The sequence below is a fragment of the Monodelphis domestica genome, chromosome X, assembly GCF_027887165.1.
Source record: "Monodelphis domestica isolate mMonDom1 chromosome X, mMonDom1.pri, whole genome shotgun sequence".
Taxonomy (NCBI): Eukaryota; Metazoa; Chordata; class Mammalia; order Didelphimorphia; family Didelphidae; genus Monodelphis; species Monodelphis domestica.
In genome coordinates this window covers 82,549,157-82,573,209 of record NC_077235.1, presented here as the reverse complement: position 1 = coordinate 82,573,209, position 24,053 = coordinate 82,549,157, and the positions used below count along the sequence as shown (strand labels likewise).

General features: G+C 48.9%; 1 protein-coding gene across 3 annotated transcripts in view; it reads left to right on the top strand.

The window, feature by feature from the left end:
• The window catches only part of FRMPD3 (FERM and PDZ domain containing 3), a 111,455-nt gene that overhangs the window by 25,329 nt on the left and 62,073 nt on the right, over positions 1-24,053 (top strand). For all 3 annotated transcript variants that reach the window (XM_016426616.2, XM_056809549.1, XM_056809550.1), the window contains 2 exons: positions 8,726-8,811; positions 17,826-17,930. The gene's annotated coding sequence lies outside the window, so the exon portion shown is untranslated. The remainder of the gene's footprint in view (positions 1-8,725; positions 8,812-17,825; positions 17,931-24,053) is intronic.

Here is a 24,053-nt window from a genome sequence, read left to right as displayed (position 1 = left end):
TGGGTAAGGGGGTCTGGGAATCATCTGTCCAAGGTGCTAATGGAGCTCCTGGAATGTGATGAGGCCACTGAGGAAGATGGGAGAGAGAGGGACAAGGAGGCACCCACAGGTAGGGAGATTGATTGAACCCAAGGAAGTGAGAGGTCAAGCAAGACCTGGAGCCTGGGCCGAGCCTCCTCTCGGCTTCTGAGTGGACAGTCCAGCTCTCCGTGGAGGAGGCTGCTGGCTCCGGAAGCCTGATTGGACTAGAGGAGTTGGCCCGGGAAGTGGGCAGGCCTGGGGTGACCAAGCTCTTCCAGAGATGCCTTGCTGCTGCTGCTGCTGCTGCTGCTTTCCTTGATGAAGCACTTAGTATGCACAGCCGAGCCCTGTGTGTGTGTGTGTCTGTGTGTCTGTCTGTCTTTGGGAAAGTCCTCCCTGCCCCGCCCCACCCCAAGGTCACTTGGCTATTCTTCCCAGGTTACCTGAGGCCTGCCGGTCATCTAGGGCCATGTACTCAGCTCAGGCCCTCCTTTCCTTGGGTGCGGGCCACTGGCTGTGAATGAGACACAGTGTAGCCGTGTAGCCAAGCTCTCCTGGGACTGCTGCCTTCTGGCTCCTAATCCTCTGGTGTCAGGGCCTTGGAGGCCTGCTGTTTGCTGGGGGAAAAGGAAGTGAGGTCAAGGGGGAGGGAGGTAGAGAGGGAGACAGAGACAGGGAAAGAGGGAGGGCGAGAGGCAAAGAGATAGTGAGTGAGAGGGAGGGGGAGAAAGTAAGAAAGGGAAGGGAGATAGAGAGGGGGAGGGAGAGAAAAAGAAAACTGGGAAAGGAGAGGAGAGGGAGGGAGGAAGAGAGAAGGAGTGAGAGGGAGGGAGGGGGAGAGAATGAAAGAGAGGGAGGGAGACAGAGTGAGTGGGGGAAGACAGAGAAGCAGTAGAAAGAGAGGAAGGGGAGGGAATGGGAAACAGAGGAAAGAAGAGAGGGAAAGAGGAGAGAGAGAATAAGAGAAAGGGAAGAGACAGAATGAGAGAGGGAGAGAAAGGGAGGGAGAGAGAGGGAGGGGGAGATAGTAAGAAAAAAGAGGGAGGGAGAGAAAGAGTGAGAAACAGAAGGAGGAAGGGAGGGGATAGAGAAGAAAAAAGGGAGGGAGAGAGACAGGGGAAGACAGAGAGACTGTAAGGGGGAGAGAAAGAGAGGAAAAGAGAAACACAGAGAAGTGAGAGAGAGAGAGAGAGAGAGAGAGAGAGAGAGAGAGAGAGAGAAGGAAGGAAGGAGGGAAAGAGGAGATAGTGAGAAGCAGAGAGAGAAAGGAGGAGGAAGATGAGAGAGGGAAATGGGGATTGAGGGAGAAAAGGAAAGGGAGAAAGAGAGAGAGTGCGTGAAGAGGGAGAGAGAAAAACAGAGGGGGGGAGGAAAGGGAGAAAGGAGGGAGAGAGACAGAGAGAGGGGGAGAGGGAGAGAGAAGACCCGCATAGCTAAAGTGGTCTGAGCTGTCCCCAACAGACCAGGACTAACTGGCCGGGAGGACTCAGGGCTTTGGGGAGCCTGGGAAGCCGCAGTTAAGGAGAAAGCAGGGATTTTCTGCATGAGGAGGATGTCTGCGGCGCCATGCTCCGCCGAGGGGCTTCAGCGCCCAATCCTGACCCAGCAGTCTGTCCGGCTCCTGATAAATGCTAAGCCAAGGGATGCGGCTCAGCTAATGCCCAATTGTCACGCTTGCTCTGGGCTTCAAGGGCACTGCCAGGGGCCTCCACACTTGCTGCTCGCCCCATCGCTCCTTTCCCTGCAGCAGCTGACTGATTGGGGTGGGGGTGGGGTGCTGCCCTGCCTGGGGGCGGGGCGCCAGGCTCTGGCCCTTCTCCCCCTCCCACCTTGGGCCTGACTCTGCCCTCACGCATTAGAATGGCCTGGAGCTTGGCGCTGTTCAGTGCTGCTTAGTGGCCGCTTCCCAACCCCTTCCTCTGCCTGGGCCTTGGATAAGGCATACAATTCTAGTGGGGGCAGCAGCGAGGTGGCAGTGATTGACTCCCCCTCTCCATCGCTGGAGGGAAATCTCCTGCCATTTAAAGCCATGGAAGAACCTTGTGGGAAGAGTGCTGGGTTCAAATTGTGCCTTCCTCCCCGTGAGGCTTTGCACACTGCAGTCTCTCTGCTTCCTAAGGCCTTGGGCTCCTCCTCATTCCAGGGTCCGCCATTTTCCAAGCCGTGCCTCAGCGAGGTGCCGAAGGCCTAGGGAAGTCCGCCAGAAGATCTGGCTTCTGGGGCTCCCTAAGCACTCCTCACAGCCAGCCTGCCAGCTTCTCTGCCCCCCAGAATGCCCGAGGTATCTCCTCGGCTTTCTTTGGCCTCCTGTCGAGATCGAGGGTCCGGGGCCTAGCCGAGAGAGAAGATGCAGATAAAGCCCCCAGTGTCTCCCTGAGACTCCAGGGAAGCCCTGAGCCTCCTCTGCAGAGGGAGGGCTGCTCTCCCGCTGCAGCTGCAATGGCTCCCTGAGGGAGCTGCTGCCAGGCTGGCGGGAGGGAGCTGGTACAGCCCTCACCCTGGGAGGCCCTGGGCCCTGAGCTGCCGATGGCTTCATCTTCCAGCAGCCAGCAATAGACAGACACCATGTAGGCCAGCCCAGAGGGGCCCTGCCTTCCCCCACCCACTTTTGGCACCCGGGGCCCAATCCATAGTAGGGAGACTGGGCCAGGCCTGAAAAGGCAGCCCAGACGCTAGGGGGCTGCATCATGGGAGAGGTCCTGTTTGCTCTGGGAGGGGCTCCAGCCCTCTTCTGCCAGCCCTGGAAGCCAGAAGGCAAAGCAGGGCGGGCCTGAGGTCATGCTGCTGGGTTATCATGGAGCCAGGAGCCCCCTGCTCCAGGCGGGGCCTCCTTACCTGGAGTCTGCGAAGTGGGCTCTGCAAAAGCCCTTTGAGAGCTGGATTCTTCAGTGTGTGCATACATGTGTGCGCGTATACATGTGTGTGTTCCAACGAGAGCTCTTGGCATGTGGGCTTATAGGTACATAGGCACGTGTGCGCAGCAATCTTTTCATATGTATTGGAAATGACATGTTTGTGTACATGCATGTATATTTTCACACTCAAAAACGATGTTGTGTGTGTCTGTGTATACATGTGTGTAGATCTTAATCTGTATTTCCAAATTGTATGTGTGTGCCTACTTATGTATATAGAAAATCTCTGTACGTGGGCCTACATGTTTACTCTATATCTTCAAATTGTACATAGTTATGTACCTGAGCTTATATGGGTGTCTGTTTTACCAGGGATTTCTAAGCGTGTCTATTTGTGTGTATAGCTCCAGCTTTTCAAATGTGAGTGTATGTGTGCCTATACACTTAACACTGTATAGGTCTGTGTTTTCACACGTACATGTGTGTATGCCTACACAGATATGTAGCACGTATTTCAAGTGATACACACTGGGTGTGGTTATTTACATAGACCTTTTCAAAATGGGTATTTGTGTGAGTTTATATATAGATATGAATTTATGTGTATACATGCAGAGTTTGTACATACGTGTGTATGCCTCTAGCTATTAATATGTATTTTCCATGATATATATACCTTGTGCATCCAGATTTAGGCATGCCTTTCAGAATAGATATTTGTGCATATGTATGTATTTTCATAGATTTTAAATTACATGTTTTTGTGTCTACATGTATGTTTTCAAACAAATATATCCGTGAGTTTGTATGTAGATTATGTCTATGCCTATATCTATTTTCAAGTTACATACATATAATTGTGTGTCTACATATATATTTTCCAGATATATATGTGTGTTGGGTTTATGTGTGTGTCTATATGCATGTGTGTGTATTTTAAGATCTATTTGAAGTCACATCTGTGTGTGTGTGTGTGTGTGTGTGTGTAGTGAAATGAAAAGGCTCGGGGTTATATTTATACTGGTGTGCCTATATATTTAATAGGTTTTTACATTTTCTATGTTGATGACTACATTTCCAAATGAACATGTTTGTGAGTTTCTGTATGTGTGTATGCCTGTGTATCGTGTTACTCTAGAGTTTCCGATTCGGTACATTTGTGTGTTGTACACTCTTTTGGGATACATCTTCACTATATATGTGTGTGTTTATGTGTCTGTCTAGGCATAGGTGTGTCTATATTTTCTTGTGTATTTTAAATTATGTGTGTGTCTGTGTGTGTATGAATAGATTTTCAAATGCTATCTGTTTTGTGTGTCCACACACAATTTGGAAACAGGCTCCAAGGGCCAGAATAGCAAGGTGGGGAGGGGAGGGGAGGGGAGGGGTCCACCCCCAGGGGCTAGGCTAAGCAGCTTCCTGTGGCCCACGGAGGGAGGGAGGGAGGTCCCTGGGGTGCTGGTGGCTTGGAGGGTTTCCTTGTGTGGAGTGGGAGGGCCAGGGGCTCTTTGACTCTGTCCAGTGTTCTGGAGCTTCCATTTTGAGAATTGCTTATTTGCTCCATGTAGCCTCTGGAGACTTGACAGGCTGCTGATCTGCCTTTCTCTGGGCTTGGAAAAAAACAGAATTGGCAGCTGCCAGCTCTTGCCATCCCTTTGCTTTCTCGGGCTGCAGCTAAACGCTGACTGGTGCCTTGTGAATGATGGAATGAGTGTTTAGGCAGTTAGCTGGCTGGCTGGCAGGGGTTCCTACCGTTCTGAGAAGCATAAAAGGGGCAGCCTGCATGTGAGTTAGGCCCCATGCTGAGAGAAGGACCTCAGGTTTCCCTGCATGCCATTCCCCAGAAGGCCCAAAGCATTCCACTTAAATGCTTCCAGCTTTTACAGCCATTAAACTAACCAGGGCCAGGGGCAAACAACAGCAGTGGGGGGGAGGCAGAGGGGGAGAGGAGGGCTTTGAAGGCAGCTCCAAAGGACCCCCAGGCCCCAAATATGGCCACCTGCTAGTCTCCCAAGGAGTTTGCTAGCGCCATCTTCTTCCGCTTTGTTCTGGGCTCCCAGACTGAGTTTTGCTAGCAGAGCACTGGGCTATTGGCAAAGAGACCCCCTGAAGGATGAGCTTCTCTTTACAGCTTACCTGGGAGTTCTTGATAAGATATTGCTTATTCCTTTTGAAAATTTCCTGTTAATATCCTTTGCCCAGTTATCTACTGCAGGCTGAATCTCGTTCCTCATATAGTTGAATTAATTCTCCATCTATCTTGGATATCAGGCCTTTATCAGAGAATTTCACTGCAAATATTTTTTTCTATTTCCTACCTTCGAATTCCAGCTGCACTGATTTTGCTCATGTAAAAGCTTCTTAATTTGATGTTCTGGGGACGATCTGTTCTATCCTTTCTGATGATCTCTAGCCACGGTTAAGAAATTGCCACCTGGTCAGAGATCAGAAAGGCCATTTCTTCCTTAACTCTCAAATTCATTTAGGATATGACGGTCATATATACATATGGAGCACATATCCGCGGGGAGCTCTTCTTGGTATGTGGTACCAGGGGTTGCTCTACAGCCTGATTTCTACCAAACTACTGTCGAGTTTTTCCAGCAATTTGGGTTGAGTGGGACTCCTTATCCCAGTAATTGGTGGGCTTGTGTGTACTGAACCCCATGCTATATATAATCTGTTATCTCCAGATCTTGTTTACCTATTCTGTTCTATTGATCAGCTTTTCTTTTTTTAATCAATCCCAAATAGTATTTCTGATTACTTCTATAGCTGGACCTATGGCACTTAGAATCTCTCTAGTCCTCCCCCGCCTCATTATTTTCCTTAAGATTATTGACCTTTTTTTTCCCCCTCCAGATGAATTGTTGTGTTCTGTGACCCTGCAGTACTATGGCATGGCACTAAAACAATAAATTAATTTTAGGTAGTGTTGTCATTTTGATTATATTAGCGTGGCCCACACATGAGCAATGAATATCTCTATGGTTATTTCAGGCTGGTTTTATTTCTATACAGTGTCCCGAGTGTATCTTGCTAAGTGGACTCTAGGATATATGATTTATTTTATAGTTCTTTTGGAGTGAATTGCTTTTCTTATCTCTTCCTGCTGGGTTTCGATAGTAATATATAGGCAGCTAAGTGGTACAGTGACTAGACTTGGGATCTAGAAGACCTGGGTTTGAAATCTTGCCTCAGACACTTACTTAGCTGTCTGGCCCTGGCCAATTCACTTTGACTCAGCCTCGGTTTCCTCATTTGTAAAATGACGATAACAGTAGCACATGCCTCCCTGGGCTGTTGTATATGTCACTATATAAATGCTAACCTTAAATCCCTATTTAAATGCTAGCTGTTACTATAGGCAGAAAGGCCCATATTTTTGTGGGCTTTTTTGTCCGGTTACTTGTTTCCATGGGAGAAACACGAGACACAATGTCATACTTTGAAAAAAATGTAGGTAACCTATATCTACATTTCCTCCAATCTACCAGTTTAGTAACCCTGTCAAAAAAGGAAATGAGGTTAGTCTGGCATGACCTGTTTCTGATGAAGCCAGGCTGGCTCTCTGTAATTACCATTTCCTTTAGATGTTCACTAGCCATCTCTTTAATAATATGTTGGAGAATTTTGTCTGGAATTGAAGGTCCAAATATCTGGATGATAATTTTCAGACTCAGTTCTCTTCCTTTTTGTGAAAATAGGGGGGGGGGGCAGCTGAGTAGCACAGTGGATGGAGAGCCAGGCCTTAGAGATGGAGTTCCTAGGTTCAAATCTGGCCTCAGACACTTCCCAGCTGTGTTACCCTGGGCAAGTCACTTGACCCCCATTGCCTAGCCCTTACCGCTCTTCTGCCTTGGAGCCAATACATAGTATTGATTCCAAGATGGAAGGTGACGGTTAAAAAAAATCAGACCTGTTTTGAAACCAAAGGTTTTTCCCCATTCTCTATGTACTCAACCAGATCCCTTGTTTTAAAATCTATAGATAAAACTAGTTACGAAAGAGACTAGCACTGATTTTTTTTTAATTAACTTTATGGAGCAGCTAGGTAGCTCACTGGACAGAGAGCCAGGTCTGGAGATGGGAGATCCCTGGTTCAAATCTGGCCTCAGACACTTCCTAGCTGTGTGACCCTGGGCAAATCCCTTAACTCTATTTGCCTCAGTTTCCTCATCTATAAAATGAGCTAGAGAAGGAAATGGCAGACCACTCCAGTATCGTTGCCAAGAAAACTCCAAATGGACTCACCCAGAGTCAGACACAACTGAAATAACCGAACAACCACAATTATATTGCAAAGGGCTTTGTATAGATAATCTCATCTGATCTTCACAACAATGTTATAAACCTGAGACTGTGAGGTTTGGTCACTTGTACATAGATTAGTAAGTGACTGAGGTCAGATTAGAACTCGAGTCTTCCTGACTCTAAATGCCTTTAATAACTCGGCACTTGGCTCCTCACAGAGGGCACCTTGGCCAAAGTAACATAATATGATAAAGTAAAAGGAATGTCAAATGACACCTCTTCACTGGACCTCAGTTTCCTCCGCTATGAAATGAGGGGGTTGGACTTGATGGTTTTTGAGAACCTTCCTTGCTAGGTATAACCTTATAGGGGACCGTCTCCCTTGGCCTCAGTTTCCCATGAAGGGGTTGGACTGGAAGGGCTCTGTGAGGTTCCTTTAACCGCTAGCCACATATCCCTGCAATCTACAGGCTGTAGGAACTGTGGGATTTTGAATCAGTGCCTTGGATGTATTTTTCATCTTCTCTCACCTGTTGAGTTCTTTTGTTTGGCTGATGTGTGTGTGTGTGTGTGTGTGTGTGTGGCTGTGTGTGTGTGCACGTGTGTTTTTTACCCGCAGCTTCCAACGAGTGCTTAGAAACAGCCTCGGAGCAGACAAAGAACACTAGTTTTCTGGGAGGCGTAGGGGAGAGGGAGGGAGGAGGAACACATCCAAAAGGTGATTTAATGGAAGCCCAGGGTGTTCTGCTTGGTGAAGCCATTATGTTTTTTCTTCTAGGCCCCAAATCAAAATGACCCAGGGTAGCCATTTTGCATTCAGATTTCACGAGCCATTTTATCAGAAGATTGGCATTTTCTTTTTGCCTTTAAATGTGTAATTTTCAAGTGTATTTTGGAATTGTATTCAGAAGTTATATCTTGAGGCCAGAATTTTTTGAGAAACACAGTTTCGGCTTTTATCATACAAGTGAATTGAGAAAATAATATTTGTTCTTTGGAAATTGGAATTCTAGAAAATGGTTCCAGGACCCATCCGTATCATTACCAAAGCCCAGCCCTGGATTACAGACGTGGGGGTTGTTGCCAAGGACCTTCTCAGTGGCTGGAGGCCTGAGCCCTGGCCAGTTCCCTTCAGCTTTCTTTTGGCTGCAGGTCGGGTTATAGGAAGCCTGAAGGTTTACTAGGCAAGCAGAAAGTTATTTCAGGAATGTGCAAATGAAATCCCCCCCCCCCAAAAAAAGTTTTGACCTCAGTCTGTTCTTGGAAGGAAATAGAATTTATGCTAAGTTGACCAAAGCTCTGAGAAATACTGAGAGAGCACAACTACTACAGCACCCATTTTACAAACATCATCTATCTAATATGCACCCCCCAAATATGAAATCTGACAGAGTATGCAGTATCGTACACCCACCCGTAGTCTTCCCCCATGCAAAGTTGGGTAGGGGGAGATACCTTTTCTCTTCTCTTCCCTTGGATCAGGTTTCTTGGTCATTGAGATTCGATAATATCCAATTTCAGGTTTTTGTTCCTGCCATCGTGGTTTCCATTTCTATCATTGTAGTCATTGTTTATTCATTCTGCTTATTTCACAGATTCACAAAATTTCAGAGTTGGAAGAATTTCAGACTTTCATCAGCCATCTAGTCCAACCCCTCCCAGAAGAGCATCCCCACTCTCCGTAAGTTTCTTTTGTTGTTGTGGATTATCCCATCTCTATTGTTGTCATTATTGGATATTGTGTTCCTGGTTGAAAGTCTCCTGGAGCTTCTCTGAGTTCTCCTTTTTCATAATTTCTCCAGGTGTGACAATATTTCATCACATTCTGGTGCCAAAGCTTTCCCCACTATTTCCCAACTGACAGGGCTCTTGCTTCGTTTCCTAACTAGAAACGGATGGTTAGAAGTGGGTTTGTGATAGCTGTTTATATCTGTGGTATTATGGTTTTGCACTGGGCTGGGCTGTAACCTGCCTGAGGTCTCGGCCATGGAGAGCTCTGAAGAGTGAGGCAATGATGATGTTGTGTCAAAAGGTTAGCGATTGCTATGCCTGAACAAAAACACCTGAGCCTCTGTTTAGTTCCTCTCCCAGGTGTGCCTGTGTCAGAGGCCCCGGGACCTCTCCTAGTGGGGGGGGGGGGTAAAGGAAGCCTCTTTGTGCTCTCCTGATGGACTGTGGGCCTGTCTTTGCAAGCCTGTCTGCAGTGTTCCCTAGTCACCCTGTCTCCTGCAGGGAGGGCTTTCTTGTGTCCCTTTATCCTGGGATTAGCAAAAGATGCCAGGCAAGGCTGGGGCAGCAAGTGTTTCTGAAGCCCAGCTGTACCAGGCACTTCATATGTATTTATTGTATTTAATGAAATTAACTGAAGGACACGCAGGATGTAAACTCAAGAGAGATGTTGCAAAGAAGTAGGACTCGGGTAAGTTTCAAGCATCCTCTCCAGTCTAATGGATGCTTAGTGGGACCAGAGTTGCCGTAGTTTACATTTTTCCCTTTTTTTTTTAAACCCACACCTTTCATCTTAGAATCGATACTGTTTTTGGCTCCAAGGCAGAAGAGAGGTAAGGGGTAGACAATGGGGATTAAGTGACTTGCCCAGGGTCACACAGCTGGGAAGTGTCTGAGGCCAGATCTGAACCCAGGACCTGCAGGCTCTGGACCTGACTCTCAATCCACTGAGCCATCCAGCTGCCCCCTACATTTTTCTCATTATTAGTGAGTTGGAACATTTTTTTTCTCCTTCGGATTGTAGCTCTTAGGTTTCTTCCTTGAGGACTCCCTATTCATTTCCTTTAACCATGTCGGAATTGGGGAATGATTCCTATTATACGTTTGAATCATTTTCTCTCGGAAAAGAGACTTCTATCAGAGGAATTCGATGCAAGGATCCTCTGCCCATTTTTAACTGCTCCTTAGATCTGTCCAAGATCTTTTTTTCATTTTCTACTATCAGAATTGGCCATTTTCTTGTGTGAGATGTATGTGGAGCCATGAACCCCTCGATTTACTGGGCTTAAAGGTGGTTTCTTCCATGCTCCATGAATTTGTAACCTTTGGTGTCTAGATCTGGTATTTATTGGGGTAGTAATTGGTTATGTGTGGTGTGAGGTATTTGTCTAAACCTAATTTCTGCCGGGTCGATGTCCATTTTTGATCAGTGGTTTTTGCCAGCTAGTGAGTCCTTAACCCGATAGCTGGAGGCAGGGAGGGGGGTGGGGTTGGTATATTGAACACCAGGCCACCGGGTTCCTTTGCTTAAGTATGTTGTGTACTTAATCACTCTTGTTCATTTTTTTAAGTCCTTTACCCTCTCTCTTAGAATCAATATTAAGTATTGGTTCCAAGGCAGAAGAGCAGTAAGGACTAGGCAATGGGGATGAAGTGACTTACCCAGCTAGGAAGTGTCTGAGGTCAGATCGGAACCCGGAACCTCCTGGCTCTATCCACTGAGCCACCTGGATGCCCCAACTCTTCGTTTTTTTAAACTAGGGTCAAATTGTTTTGATAATTACTGCTTTGTAGAATAGTTTAAGATCTGGTCCTAGTAGCCCACCCCTCTATTTTATGTGTGGATATTTAGATGGTAAAGGACTTGTCCAAGGTCACACAGTCTGTGGCTAAGCTGGGACTAGAATGAAGGTCTCCTAAGGCCCATTCTGCCATGTTTCCTTCTTTTCCTAAAAGGCTTGCTTATCCCTCTCGGACTCAACTGCAGCCAACTGGCAGGTGGACTATTTGTAAATGTCTTTTCCCCTTCCTGGCCTAATGGTGATTTCTTCCACTGGGGCCCCATTTGCATAAATAAATGGAGACTGACATCTGTCATCCTTGCTATCTCCAGCCAATAGAGGGAATGGGCAGAGGCGGCCTTCTGGGCAAATTCAGTAGATCTCCCAGTCGGCAGTGACAGTGTGAAATTGGGGCCAATTTGCATAGGCTTAGCAGGTTAATTACTGCCAGGAACTTGAAAATCCTGAAATGATTCTGCAATTGGAATGTTCAGGGCCGCTTGCTATGAAACTTGGCATCCAAGTTACCATGAATACCGATAATCTGTTCACTCTGAGGTTAATTTGCAGCTTGGCAAATCCCATGTGGGCCCCCTAGCAAGAGAGTGGGCAGCAGCTGCATGCTGGTGGCATGTGGACGTACATGTGGGGAGGGGGGTTTGGCCCACTCTCCTTCCTAGTGTTAATCTTGCAAGGGGTCCTGGGATTTTTTTTTACCTTTGTCTCTGAGAAGATCCCCAGTCCTAGGGTGGGGGGCAATAGAAGTGGAGGGAAGGCCGGCAAGCCAGTCGTTTTCCAGCCCAGCTCCAGCCCAGGGCAGGAAGTGCTCCCTCTCCTGAGACAACAGAAGAGGCTTTTTCCTACAGGCCTCACTTGGCCTCCTGATGTCAATTTGGTGACATAATGAAGAGAGCTTGGGGCTTGACGGCAGGAAGACTTACGTTGAAATCTTGCCTCCTGCCCTCACTAGCTGTTTGACCCTGGACAAGTCACTTGACCACTCTGCCTCAGTTTTCTCATCTGAAAAATGAGGATAATAATACCTACTCAGCGTGTTGTTAAGAAGCTAGAATAAGATAATTCTGTGTCAAGTGCTTTGCAAATCAGAACCTGAGCCTGGGAAAGACCTACTGGGAAAGAACTTGAGCACAGGGGTGGGGGAGATAGATCACTTGGATCAAAGGAATCCCTAGAGGAAGATCACAGCATTTCTAGGTTTTTGACCCTTATTTTATTTTAATAACAAATTTCCACATGAATTTTGCAGTTATATGATCTGTGTTGCCTCCCTCCATTTTTATCTACCCCCTCCTGGAGCTGGCCAGCAATTAGATCTGGGTTGTATAATGTATTCTCATGCAAAACATGTTTCCATATTATTTGCTTAGAATTTCTAGTTTGGAAGGAGCTCAGAGGTCATCTTATCCTGGACAAGAATCCTGCCTGCAGCATTTTGTCCATGTGGTCATTCAGCGTTTGCTTGGAGACCTGTAATGTAGGAGGCCCACTACCTAGGAGCAGCCTGAGAGGACCTGGGTTCCAATCGTGTGATTGATGGATGGAGTTTATTTATTATTACTTGTGTTTGACCTTGGGCCAGTCACTTCCCCTTCCTGGGCTTCAGTCTCTTCCTTGATACAATAAGGGGGTTCTTTGTGTGGTCCTGGGCCAATTACTTCCATTGCCTGGAAGTTGCTTTGTTCAGTTGTAAGATGCAAGGGTGGGTTTAGACGGTCTGAGGTCCTCCTCCTGAAGACCCTTTGGATTGTGGGTTCGTAAATGACTCTACATAGATTTTGCATTTCATTTTCCACATACCTGTTTCTCCCCAATAGAACACGGGCTCCTAGAGGGCCAGTGTGGCCTAGTAACCAGCCAGCCTATTACCCCAGCCCAATAGGCTGCACAGAGTCAGGATTTCTTCGTGTCTTGTTGAACTGGACCGAACTGGGCTCAACCTCAAATAGGAAAACGGGAGGGAAACTGCCGAGCTTGTTCGTCTGGGATCATAGGATTTATCAAGCACCTACTATGTCCCAGGCACTGTGTTAGGTGGGGGAGGGTCCTAGATCTCGGGCTGGAATGCCATCCAAACATCATCTAGTCCAGCTCTCTCATTGTACAGTTGGAGAACAACTTGGGCCAGCAGTAGGATTGATTTGAACTCATCTCCCAATTCTAGTATTTTCACCCTTGCAAATCCTCCTTGGCCCTTCCCATCGCCATTTTTAAAGCCTTACTTTCTGGCTTAGTATCTCTTGTAAGATGGAAAGACAAGGGGGGTTAAGTAACTTGCCCAGCCTTTACCTTCCATCTTGGAATAGATACTGCATTGGATCCCAGGCGGAAGAGCCAGAAGGACTAGGCGGTGGAGGCGAAATGGCTTGCCCAGAAGAGTCTGGGGTCCTCTCAGTGCCACACTGGCCTACCTAGCTGCCCCTCCTATTCCCATCATCTTCAGAACACCATTCAACAAGCCGGGAAGCATTCGGAAGCACACAAGCCCCCCAATTTTGCCAACCCCACTTTGTCTCTCTGCAACGTGGGGCAAGGAGGTGCGAAGGCCAGACCTCTTTGGCCCTTTCCTCTGCATTTGGCCACCAGCAACCTTTCGAAGCAGCAATGGTCGCGGGGATGCCTCGGGTGCTGATGGCAGGTTCCAGTCACGTAGCAAAGGATGCAGTGTCACAAGGCACGGGTCCTCACTTTCCCTCTGCCCCTGACCTCAGCCCAATCACCAGTCCTCCTGACCCAGTGTAGACAGCTGCCCTGCCTCCTGAGGTGCTACTGTGGGGAGGAGGTGAGCTTGCATAGGTTGAGCCCAGAGCACTCCTTCTTGCAGGGTTAACCGGGGAGGGAGTGGGTGGTGACAAAATGGAAGCAGCAGGAGACATGGCCACACAAAAGACAAAGCACAAACATGTTAATGTGAGTTAATGTGAAGCCCGAGGTGTCACTGTGTTCTGGGTTGGCTCGGCCCTCCTCCCCCTCCTCCGAGATTTGGAGCCCTAGAAGAATCCCTGAGCTAAAAGGACCCCCAAGAGGCCACCTTCTCCAACCTCCTCATCTGACATTTGAAATTGATGCCCTTGGAGGTACAAATGGCCAATGTGGACCTGGCCTGGCAAGGGGAGATCAGGGAAGGAGGAAAGCTCGCTCACATCTATCCCTGCAGCCCTATGGGGCTGGGCAGAGCAATGATCATTAGCTCCATTTTCTAGACGGAGGAAGGGAAATGACTTATCTAGGATCACAGCTAATAATTGACAGGTCTAAGACTCAAACCCAGGACTTCTTAAGTTCAAGTCTTGTGTTTTTGTTATACTATTTGCTTCCAGGAATTTATAGTAAGGGCCAAGCAAACCTTAATAAAGAGGGAGGCAAGCCTAGGTTCAGATTTCCATTCCTCTCATTTCCTAGCTGTATGAGCCTGAGTCACTAAACTCTAGTTGCCTAGCCTTTACCACTCTTTTGTCTTGGAACCAATATTTAGTATTGACTGTAAGAGAACATAAGGGTTTAAAAAATAAATAAGAATACAGTGGGATCCGTTGGTTGGTTCAGTGGATAGAGAGCCAAGCCTAGAGTCAGGAGGACCTGGGTTCAGATCTGGCCTCAAACACATCCTAGCTGTATGACCCTGGGCAAGTCACTTACCCCCAATTGCCTAGCCCTTGCCCTTCAGTCCTACAGCTATTATCAAGACAGGAAAAAATAAAACACACCCTAGGTATGTCCTGTGTGCCAGGCAGGCCTCCCTGCTAGACACTAGAGATAGAGATACGGAGAGATAAATGACCCCTGCTCAATTTCTATGCCTGTCGAAGGGTGATCCGGAGATGTTTTCCAGCTCCAAAACCCTGTGCCTCCATCTTGAGACCTCTTTGGTTCACAGAGAGGCAGCTCAGTAATTGGTCAGGAAATTTGGTTGGGGGGTTTTTTGACAAAGATCCTGGAGTGGTTTGCCATTTCTGTCTCTGGATCATTTAGCAGAGGTGACTTGCCCAAGGTCACATGGCATGTGAGTGTCGGAGGTCAGATTCAAACTCAGGGCTGATTCTCTGTCCACTGCAGCGCCACCTACTAGCCCCCTTCCAAAGGGTGTCCCTTGGCTAGAACAGTTAGTGCCCAAGTAATTGGAGGTTGCAGCTTTTGCTAAGGATCAGCATCTAAGCTCCTAGGTTGAAGCAGTAACCCATGTTCAAGGAAGGACTTGGGGATCACACCTTCATTGCTAGGACTGCAGAGGTCTAGCCTGTTAATCAGCGGAGTACACTTTTTAAAAAGAAACCCTCACCTTCCACCTTGGCATCAATAGTATGTATTGGCTCTAAGGCAGAAGAGTGGTAAGGGCTAGGCAATGGGAATCAAGTGACTTGCCCAGGGTCACACAGCTGGGAAGTGGCTGAGGCCAGATTTGAACCCAGGACTGACTGTCTCTAGGCCTGGCTCTCAATCCAGTGAGCTACCCAGCTGCCCCCTGCATGTTCTCCTATATACTCAGCACTGTTCTGGGGCCAAGCATAGGAAAGGGGCAAAGAAAATAGCCTGACAGTAGAATGGGACGAGGTTAGGTCACCCACCAACATCCCGGCAGAGTTCTGCAGAGCTGTGTCGAGGGCAGAAGGCAGAAGGCAGATGCTTCCAACTGGAAAAAGAGATCCCTGCCATTTACTGGGCGGCTGTCTGCTTCTCAAGGCCCCTCCCGTCCACCCGTGCATGCATCCATTCTCCATTGGCTCCTCCCCACAGCCCTGCAAGTTGGGCATGGAGGGGATTACTGTCCCCATTTGAGCAAAGGGAGGCTTAGAGAGATTAAGTGTTGTCCGCAGTGGGTGAGACGCAGAGCCAAGGCCAGGTTCCCAGCCAGGGGCTTAGTGTGCGGGGCAGGGCTGCCTCCCACTTCTCTCTAAGGAAGCTCATGGATTCCCAGCCGCAAGACGCCCCGGAGCCCCATCTAAGCCGACCCCTGGTTTTGGAATCGAGGAAACGGGCATCCAACCTATCTAGGACCCCAGACCAAGGTGGAAGGGACGGACGTCAGAAGCCCTCTGGAAAACGAGGTCGTTCACGATGACACCATGATCCCGAGCAAGTGCTCATCTGCGCCCCATTTGCAGGGCCTACTGAGACTGTCTTTCAAAGTAGTTCCAATTCTTTTTCAATAGTATTACTACTATTATTGAGGGAAGCAAGGTGGCACTGCAGTGGAGAAAGCCCTGGGACTAAAGTCAGAAAGATTCTTCTTCCCGAGTTCAAATTTGGCTACAGACACTTGCCAGCTGTGTGACCCTGGGCAAGTCACTTCCCCTTGTTTGCCTCCGTTTCCTCGCCTGTCAAATGAGCTGGAGATGAGGAGGTGGCCAACGACTCCAGGGTCTTTGCTGAGAAACCCCCAAATGGGCTCGCCAAGAGTCAGACACGACTGAATAACAACAGTGTTGTTATGATGCTTTTACTCTGGTGTAGAAACGTCCTCTGTGGTCCGCAGATGGTCTTAGAGGTTTACTGCCATCTTCCGTCTCCTGACTCTGCGTCCCTCCACTGTCTCCCAGAGCGAGTCATAGACTGCCATCTCCATATAACTGAAATAGTAGCCCTCGGTTTTCCTGCAGCTTTCAAGCTCAGAGCACTCAGAGCACAAGGCTCAGAACAGCCCCGGGAGATAGGAGACAGGAAGGCCGTCCCCAGTTTAGAGACTTTGAGAGCAAAGGCCTGAACTACTACGGCAGGCACTCATGTAAATGGAGAGAAGGCAAAGAGACGTGACAGAGTGTAGAAGTCGAATCCTCAACACTGGTGGGCAAATGGGCTGGGGGAGAGAGCGGAGAGTCTAGAACCCCTTTAAACCCCTGCCTTCTGGCTTAGTATTAATTCCAAGGCAGAAGAGTAGCAAGAGCTACAAGTGACTTGACCAGGGTCACGTAGCTGGGAAGTGTCTGAGGCCACGTTGAATCCTGGTCCTCCAGACTCCAAGACTAGCGAGCGCTCTATCTGTCGTACTACCTAGCTTCCCCCATGAGCTGTGATTTTGAGTAGACACAAATCCACCCAGACTACCCTGAACCTGGGAGAGCCATCTGGGAAAGTCCTGCATTAGTTGGCCCTCACTCCCGTTTGGTTGAGATTGGCAGACAGCGTTAGTATGAGATGATATTGTCAGCTCTGTGTTGGTGGTGGGCAGGAGGGTGCCACGTGCGGTGATACTGAGAACCCAGAGAGGCAGACATTTTCTCTCTGCGTAACTATCCAACCCAGGTTCACTGATCTGATCCAAGGGCAGTGTGTCCACACTTCAACGTGTACACGGATGTAGCAAGAACTTCCCTCCGTGGGTTGGTGTTTGGGGCTCCCGGGATAGGCCCAGGGTCTTGATGGTGGGGAGAAGAGAGCGAAAGAGGCAGGCAGAGAGACAGACAGAAATGGAGACAAAGACAGAGAGTCAGAGTCAGAGACAGAGACAGAGACAGATGGGGACAGAGAGAGACAAATAGAAACAAAGACAGAGAGTCAGAGACAGAGAGACAAAGAGAGACAGATGGGGAAAGAGAGACAGAGAGACAGAGACAGATGGGGAGACAGAGACAGAGAGACAAACAAATATAAACAAATACAGAGAGAGAGAGAGACAAACAGAAATAGAGACAAAGACAGAGAGTCAGAGACAGAGACAGGTGGGGAAAGAGAGACAGAGAGACAAACAGAAATAGAGACAGAGAGACAGAGACAGATGGGGAGAGAGAGACAGAGAGACAAACAAATATAAACAAAGACAGAGACAGAGAGAGACAAACAGAAATAGAGACAAAGAGTGAGAGACAACTGGACAGAGGGGGAGAGAGAGACAGAGAGACAGAGACAGAGACAGAGACAGAGACAGAGACAGACAGAGAGACAGACAGAGAGAGAGGGAGAGAGACAGAGAGGGAGACAGAGAGAGGGAGACAGAGAGAGAGAGACACACACAGACAGAGAGAGAGGGAGAGAGACAGAGAGGGAGACAGAGAGAGGGAGACAGAGAGAGAGAGAGAGAGAGAGAGGGAGGGAGAGAAGCCTTTGCTGCATGTACCATCGCTCTGCCCTAGCCCCAGCTTTGGGGTTGAGCCAGTCGCCTCCTTCTTTAAGATTCTGCTCACAGCAGATGCTAAATTTTCGAAGACTTAGCATGATCTTTCTCTCCACACAGAGACACTGCTGCCGCCGCCGCCGCCGCCACTGCTGCTGCCAGAGCCCGAGGAGAAGGGTCAGTGCCCATCCCACAGCCCCAGCTGCAGGGGGGGACAGACAGGCAGTAAGTATTCTCCTTCCTTACGTAGCTTGTAAGTAAGATGGTTTCTGCATTTGTGCTTTGCATTTACGTAGGGAATATTCTGCGTCCCCCGCACACCTCTAGCTCCCCTGGGACAAGTGTGACTAGCAGGGGCTGGCCAGAGCAGCCAGACCGGCTTCGTCTGGGCCCACGGTCAGCCCCAAAGATGACTGGGATAAAATGTGCTTTGGGACTGCCGGCCTTGGGGAGAAGGCTTGAGACGGGGTGACGGTGGGAGCTGTGTGTGGGGTGGCGGGAACGATGCTCTCTGTTCCTACAGACTCCTGTCTCATTTAGTAGACATGGCAGCAACAGAGAGAAGGAGAGGGAGAGAGAGGAGCTGAGCTGAGCTGCCATGCCCAGCCTTTAGTGAATTGCTCTTCCAGGCAGCCTGGGGGCTATGGAAGAACCTAGAAAGGTGGCCGGACTCTGGAAGTTTTCTCAGTCTGAGTTCGCACAAGACCAGAGTGGGTGGGGGTGGCAGGGTGGCAGGGTGGGCCCTGCTCCTGTGGTCCTCCCTGGTGCTCATTCAGCCGCAGGCGTCCTGTGAGCTCTTACTATTCCAGCTGTGGCTGCCCCCCTCGCCTGGCGCCTGTCCCCTCGCTTTTGCCCTCCCTCTTCTCTCACATCGCCCACCCTGGCACAGAAGCGCGGAGCCTCTGAGCTCCAGGATGGGAGGTTTCCTTAACTCAGGTGCAGAGGGCTCCCCACGGGCGAGGGCATCGGGCTCCTGGGTCCCAGCTCTGATCTCTGCCAGGAAATGCAGGCAAACACAACCTCAGCACCAGGGAGGCCCAGCTGGGGCTCATAAGAAATGCCATGTAATGAGAATTTGCATGAATGGGGAAAACATTGGCAGGAAGAATATGCAAACATATGCAGATCACCTTTTCTTCAACTGTCTACAATTCAGGTGGCTCCTTCAGATAGCAGTGGGGGGGCCCCTCCTGCTTCTATGTGCTGAGTCATATGATGCTCGCCTGACACCTTTCACAGGTGGGGCCTTTCCCATCCTCCTCACGCAGCGCTGCCGCTGCCGTGTCTCCCTCCCCTCCACCACCCCCACCTCCACCCCCATTCCTAATCCACTTGTCTGAGCTGGCTTTGACAGAGAGAATTGTTGGGACCAGTGTGCTGAGCCCCTGGCTCTTTTTGGCCTTGTTCTTGTCACTCCTTGGGTGCTCAGGGCCTTCACATGGAGGCCCAGCATCATCCAGGCCTTTGCTTCAGTCCCGCCCCAAGTCGCGGACCCTTCTTGCTGTGGTAGATGAACAGAACTCTGGATTGCTCCCAGACCCCTGACGGGGCTAAAGGATGGTGGCAGGGCTATTCCCCCCTCTTCCCTGTCGGCCTGCCTCAGCTGATCAGTATTCCCTGTAGGCTTAGGGACAGTGTAGACAGAACTCAACCAATAGGGAATGACGAATCACATCTCCAGATACTGTGCAGATGAGGAGGTGCTGGGCTTCCAGGGGGCTACATCTCCTACTGGCCTGCTTCCCAAAGCCAGGAGGCTGGCTCTACCTTGCTAATGGGGAGTTTCTTCCTTAAAATGTTCCTACATGGCTCAGTGGATAGAAAGCCAGGTCTGGAAATAGGAGGTCCTGGATTCCAATTTGGCCTCAGACACTTCCTAGCTGGGTGACCCTGGGCGAGTCACTTGACCCCTATTGCCCAGCCCTTACTGCTCTTCTGTCTTAGAATTGATACTAATAGGGGCAGCTAGGTGAATCAGTGGATCGAGATCCAGGCTTGAGATGAGAGGTCCAGGGTTCAAATCTGACCTCAGATACCTCATAGCTGTGTGATCCGGGGCAAGCCACTTAACCTCCTTTGCCCAGCCCTTACCACAATTCTATCTTAGAATTGAATTCAACAGTGAAGCACCCAGAGACAACCACCAACTTGCCCCAGATCCATTCTATGCCTGGTTTAAGGAACTTTGTAGATCTGCATCTACTCAAGGGATCCTACAAGTGATTACATGAATTAGGCAGGCAGAGTCCCCAGTTCCTTCTTTCTTTTTTTTAAACCCCTCCCTTCTGTCTTAGAATCAATACTGTGTTCCAAGGCAGAAGAGCAGCAAGGGCTGGGCAATGGAGGTGAAGTGACTTGCCCAGGGTCACACAGATGGGAAGTGTCTGAGGCCAGATTGGAACCCAGGTCCTCCCGTCCCTACGCCTGACACTCTATCCACTGTGCTACCCAGTGACCCCCTACTATTTCACTTCAGATCTACTTTTTCTCTTTACTGATCATCAAGGCCAGTAACTCAGTCCCAAATCTCTTATCCTATTTAGGGTTAGAAAGTCTTTGGGACCTGGCAATTCCTAATTGACAAATGATTAAATAGGATGAACTCTTGTATCTTTTATACTTTTTTTAGAGGTAGCTAGGTGGCATAGTGGCTAGATCTGTGTTGGTGAACATATGGCACACATGCTGGAGGGGGCTGTTTCCTTCTGCCTCTCCATGTGTGCCTGAAGACATTTCTCACATAACCTGCCCCTTTGACCAGCAGCCCAATGGGAACACTTCCTTCCTCCCCTGTCTGGGATAAAGGGGTGACTCCTATGTGGCGTGAGGGTGCAGTTTGGGCACTTAGTCCCTAAAAGTTTCGCCCTCACTGCTCTAGAGCAATGAGTCTGGGGTCAGGAATACCTGGATTCAAATCCAGCTTCAGACTTTCACCAGCTATGTAATACTGTCCAAACCACTTACCCTTTGTTTGCCTCAGTTTCCTTAACTGTAAAACAGGAGTCATAATAGTACCAGTCTCTTCTGACTATTGTAAGGACAAGTCAAAAAAGTGTTGAGCATAGTCCCTGACACATAGTAGGTGCTACTTAAATGTCAGCTATTATTTTCATTTAACTGTGCTTTATAAGTCTGTCTGTTCCTTTCTCATACCTTCATCAAGGAGGCCTGTCTAAAGATGGGGAAATAGGCCTAGGGGTCAAGAATGATTGCTCTTTTTCAGCCACCTTTTCCAGGTCATCTGATGGTCAGTGACTCATCTCGAGTGCTTGATACTTTTCCAGTCCCTTGGTGCCTAGACAGATGTGTGACCTCCAGCCCCGATGTCTCCTCTGTAGACTTGTTACCCATCACTTGGGGTTCTTTAGACATTTTTGCTGCCTCATGGCACAACACCTGCAGGACTGCATTGGCAAACGCATTGAGCCCCCTCTCCTTGGAAAACCTTCCAAACTGTTTCCACAGACCACTTGCTTTTCTCATCTGAAAAATAGGGACAATGGTAGCACCTGCTCCTCATGATCGTTGGTTGTGGTGAGGCCCAAATGAGATACTGACAAAGCACTCGGTGACGCTTAGGGCGCTCCCTTATTAGCTAGCTTACTATTACAGGATTGCTGGGAGACCTGGGTGAGGCGACATGCTTTTAATTGTAAAGCACCATATAATAGGAGCTCTGAGAGGGGGATGAGGTGATGGAGTAGACAACATTCCAGCCTTGGAGTTGAAAGGAGTGGAGCTGGATCGTGTACTGGCTGTGTGACCCTGGGCAAGTCATTTGACTTGTCAGTGCCCCAGATGCCGGCCTACATCGGTAGAGGAAATGTGCATGGCAGGGACTTCTTAGATGGATGAAATCACAGGTCTCTGGCCCCACTTGTCTTAATTTCTTTTTCTTTCTTTCCTCCCCGTGCCTCTCCAAAGTGCTCCTGGCTGGCTTGTCATTTCCAGACCCCCCTTTTGGCCCCCTTCCCTCCATCTTTCCTTGTTTGGCTTTCCCTGGGCCTCTCTCCTCCCTTGGTAGGTCTGTCTCTCTTTGCTTCCTCCATCAGTACTCAGTGTTGCGTGAAGAGAAGGGGGTGAGGAGTGTGGGCCATAGAGCACATGACCACTCTTGCCAACTGCTAGGCGGATTTCCTTGTTCTCTAGCTGCCTCTGCCCCTAATAGGAGGCGGACTAGGGTCCAAATCCTCTGTTGCCCATCTCTAGCCCCAACGCAGTAGCCCAGTCACACCTTGTGACCCAGGGTGCCATGTGGCACCTGCCTCCGATCTGTCCCCATGCCAGAAACTTGGCAGTAGGGACTCAGGTAGGGTCATCCGTGGCCCTCAGACATGACTGGAGGGAAGGAGAAGGGCTGAAATCTCCCACGGGAGCATTTCTGGCCTGGCGGGTTGGTTGGGCCATTCCTTTGGTGGCATTATCCCATTTGATCTTCACAGTGATCCTGGCAGGTAGATGCTAGTGTGATCCCTGCTTTATAGTTTAGGAAACCGAGGAAGGCAGCAGTTAAGTGGATAGAGACAAATAGCCAGTAAGTGCCTGAGGCAGTATTTGAATTCAGTTCTTCAGCTCTATCCTCCGGGCCACCTGTTTGCCAGCTCTGGCAGCCCAACACCATCAGAGACTTGAGACCATATGGTATACCAGCTGTGGAGTCTGAACCTGGGTTCAAATCTCACTTCTGAGATTTATTAACTATGAAACCCTGAGTAAGCCACTTCTTCTCCTATGGTCTTAGTTTCCTCCTCCATGAAATGAGGAGGTTGCATTCTATTGAGTCGTTTTTCAGTCATATCTGACCCTTAGGGACCTCATTTGGGGTTTTGTTAGCAAAGATACTGGAGTGGTTTGTTATTGTCTTGTTGTGGGGTACTAGAAGTGAACCCCCAGGGGTTCAGGAAGGATACCTTTTGCAAGAATGCAAGACACTGGGGGCAGCTGGGTAGCTCAGTGGATTGAGAGCCAAGCCTAGAGATGGGAGGTCCTAGGTTCCAATCTGGCCTCAGACACTTCCCAGCTGGGTGACCCTGGGCAAGTCACTTGACCCTCATAGCCTAGCCCTTACCACTCTTCTGTCTTAGAACCAATATACAGTATTGATTCTAAGATGGAAGGTAAGTGCTAAAAAAGCTGGCCTCAGACACTTCCCAGCTGGGTGACCCTGGGCAAGTCACTTGACCCCCAGTGCCTAGCCCTTACCTCTCTTCTGCCTTGGAGCCAATCCCCAGGATTGATTCCAAGGTGGAAGGTGAGGGTTTTTAAAAAATTGAAAAAAGAAAAAGAATGCAGGATGCTAAAAACTTAGCTTAAAAATAGAAGAAGAAATTGATTAATTGAGAAAGTAAAATGTTGAGAAAGGCCTGGAGGAGAGTATAGGTGAAACGGCAAGATGAAAGGCTGCTCCCAGAATCCATCAGTTCTGGGGATTATACACTCTTTACAACAGTGGGGAGATGATGCTGTGTCATGGTGAAGATGTGATTGTAGAGTGGCAAACCCTCAGGCATTTAGTGGGGGACTTTGGTAATCTGGCCAGAGTCTTCCTGAAGACCCTCACACTTCAGGGGACAAATGGATGTCTGAGATACAGTCCGACGGTATCGAGGTGTAGCCTGGAGGTGCGTCTCAATGTCCTTCTCAAATTTAAAGGGCCATCCTAGGATGATAATTCTCAGCATCTTTCAGAAGTTATCAGATGTTCTTGGGTTAGGAGTCACAAGGACAGAAGGGTGCTTACAGTTTGCCTGGGTTTGGGGGTACGATGCCCATACCAGTCTCTGGCTCATTTTACAGGTGAGGAAACTGAGTGAGACAAGGTTAAGTGACCTACCCAGGGTCATACAGCTAGTAAGTGTCTGAGGCTTGATTTGAACTTGAGTCTTCCTGACTCTGTGCCTGGCCCTATAGCCATTGAACCACCCGGCTGCTCTAGCTCTAGAGCTAGGATCTTGCATCTTGGGCCTCCACTGCCTATTTCAGTCTAGATCATTCTTTTGGCAGAGCAAAGTCAGATGCCAGTAGCTTGTCCTTTCATTTGTCTATTATCTTCTTTTCATCCACCTCATGCCATTTTGACCGTCCTTTCCTCCCTAACATAGCCATGAACCTATGGCTATACACCTTACGGTTACCCAGCTCCTTAACACCAGTTGGAGATTGAGATTCGAACCTTGGTCCTCTGATTCCAAAAGGAGAGTTCTTCCCATGGAATTCCGAGGAAGAAATGAGTGGTGATGTGTGAACACCTGAGAGCAGGCCAATGCTCCCTTCCTATCTCCCAACGACCCTTTTTGCAGGGCCTTCGACACATAACTCAAAGGACCGAGTCTCTGACAGTGGGATTTC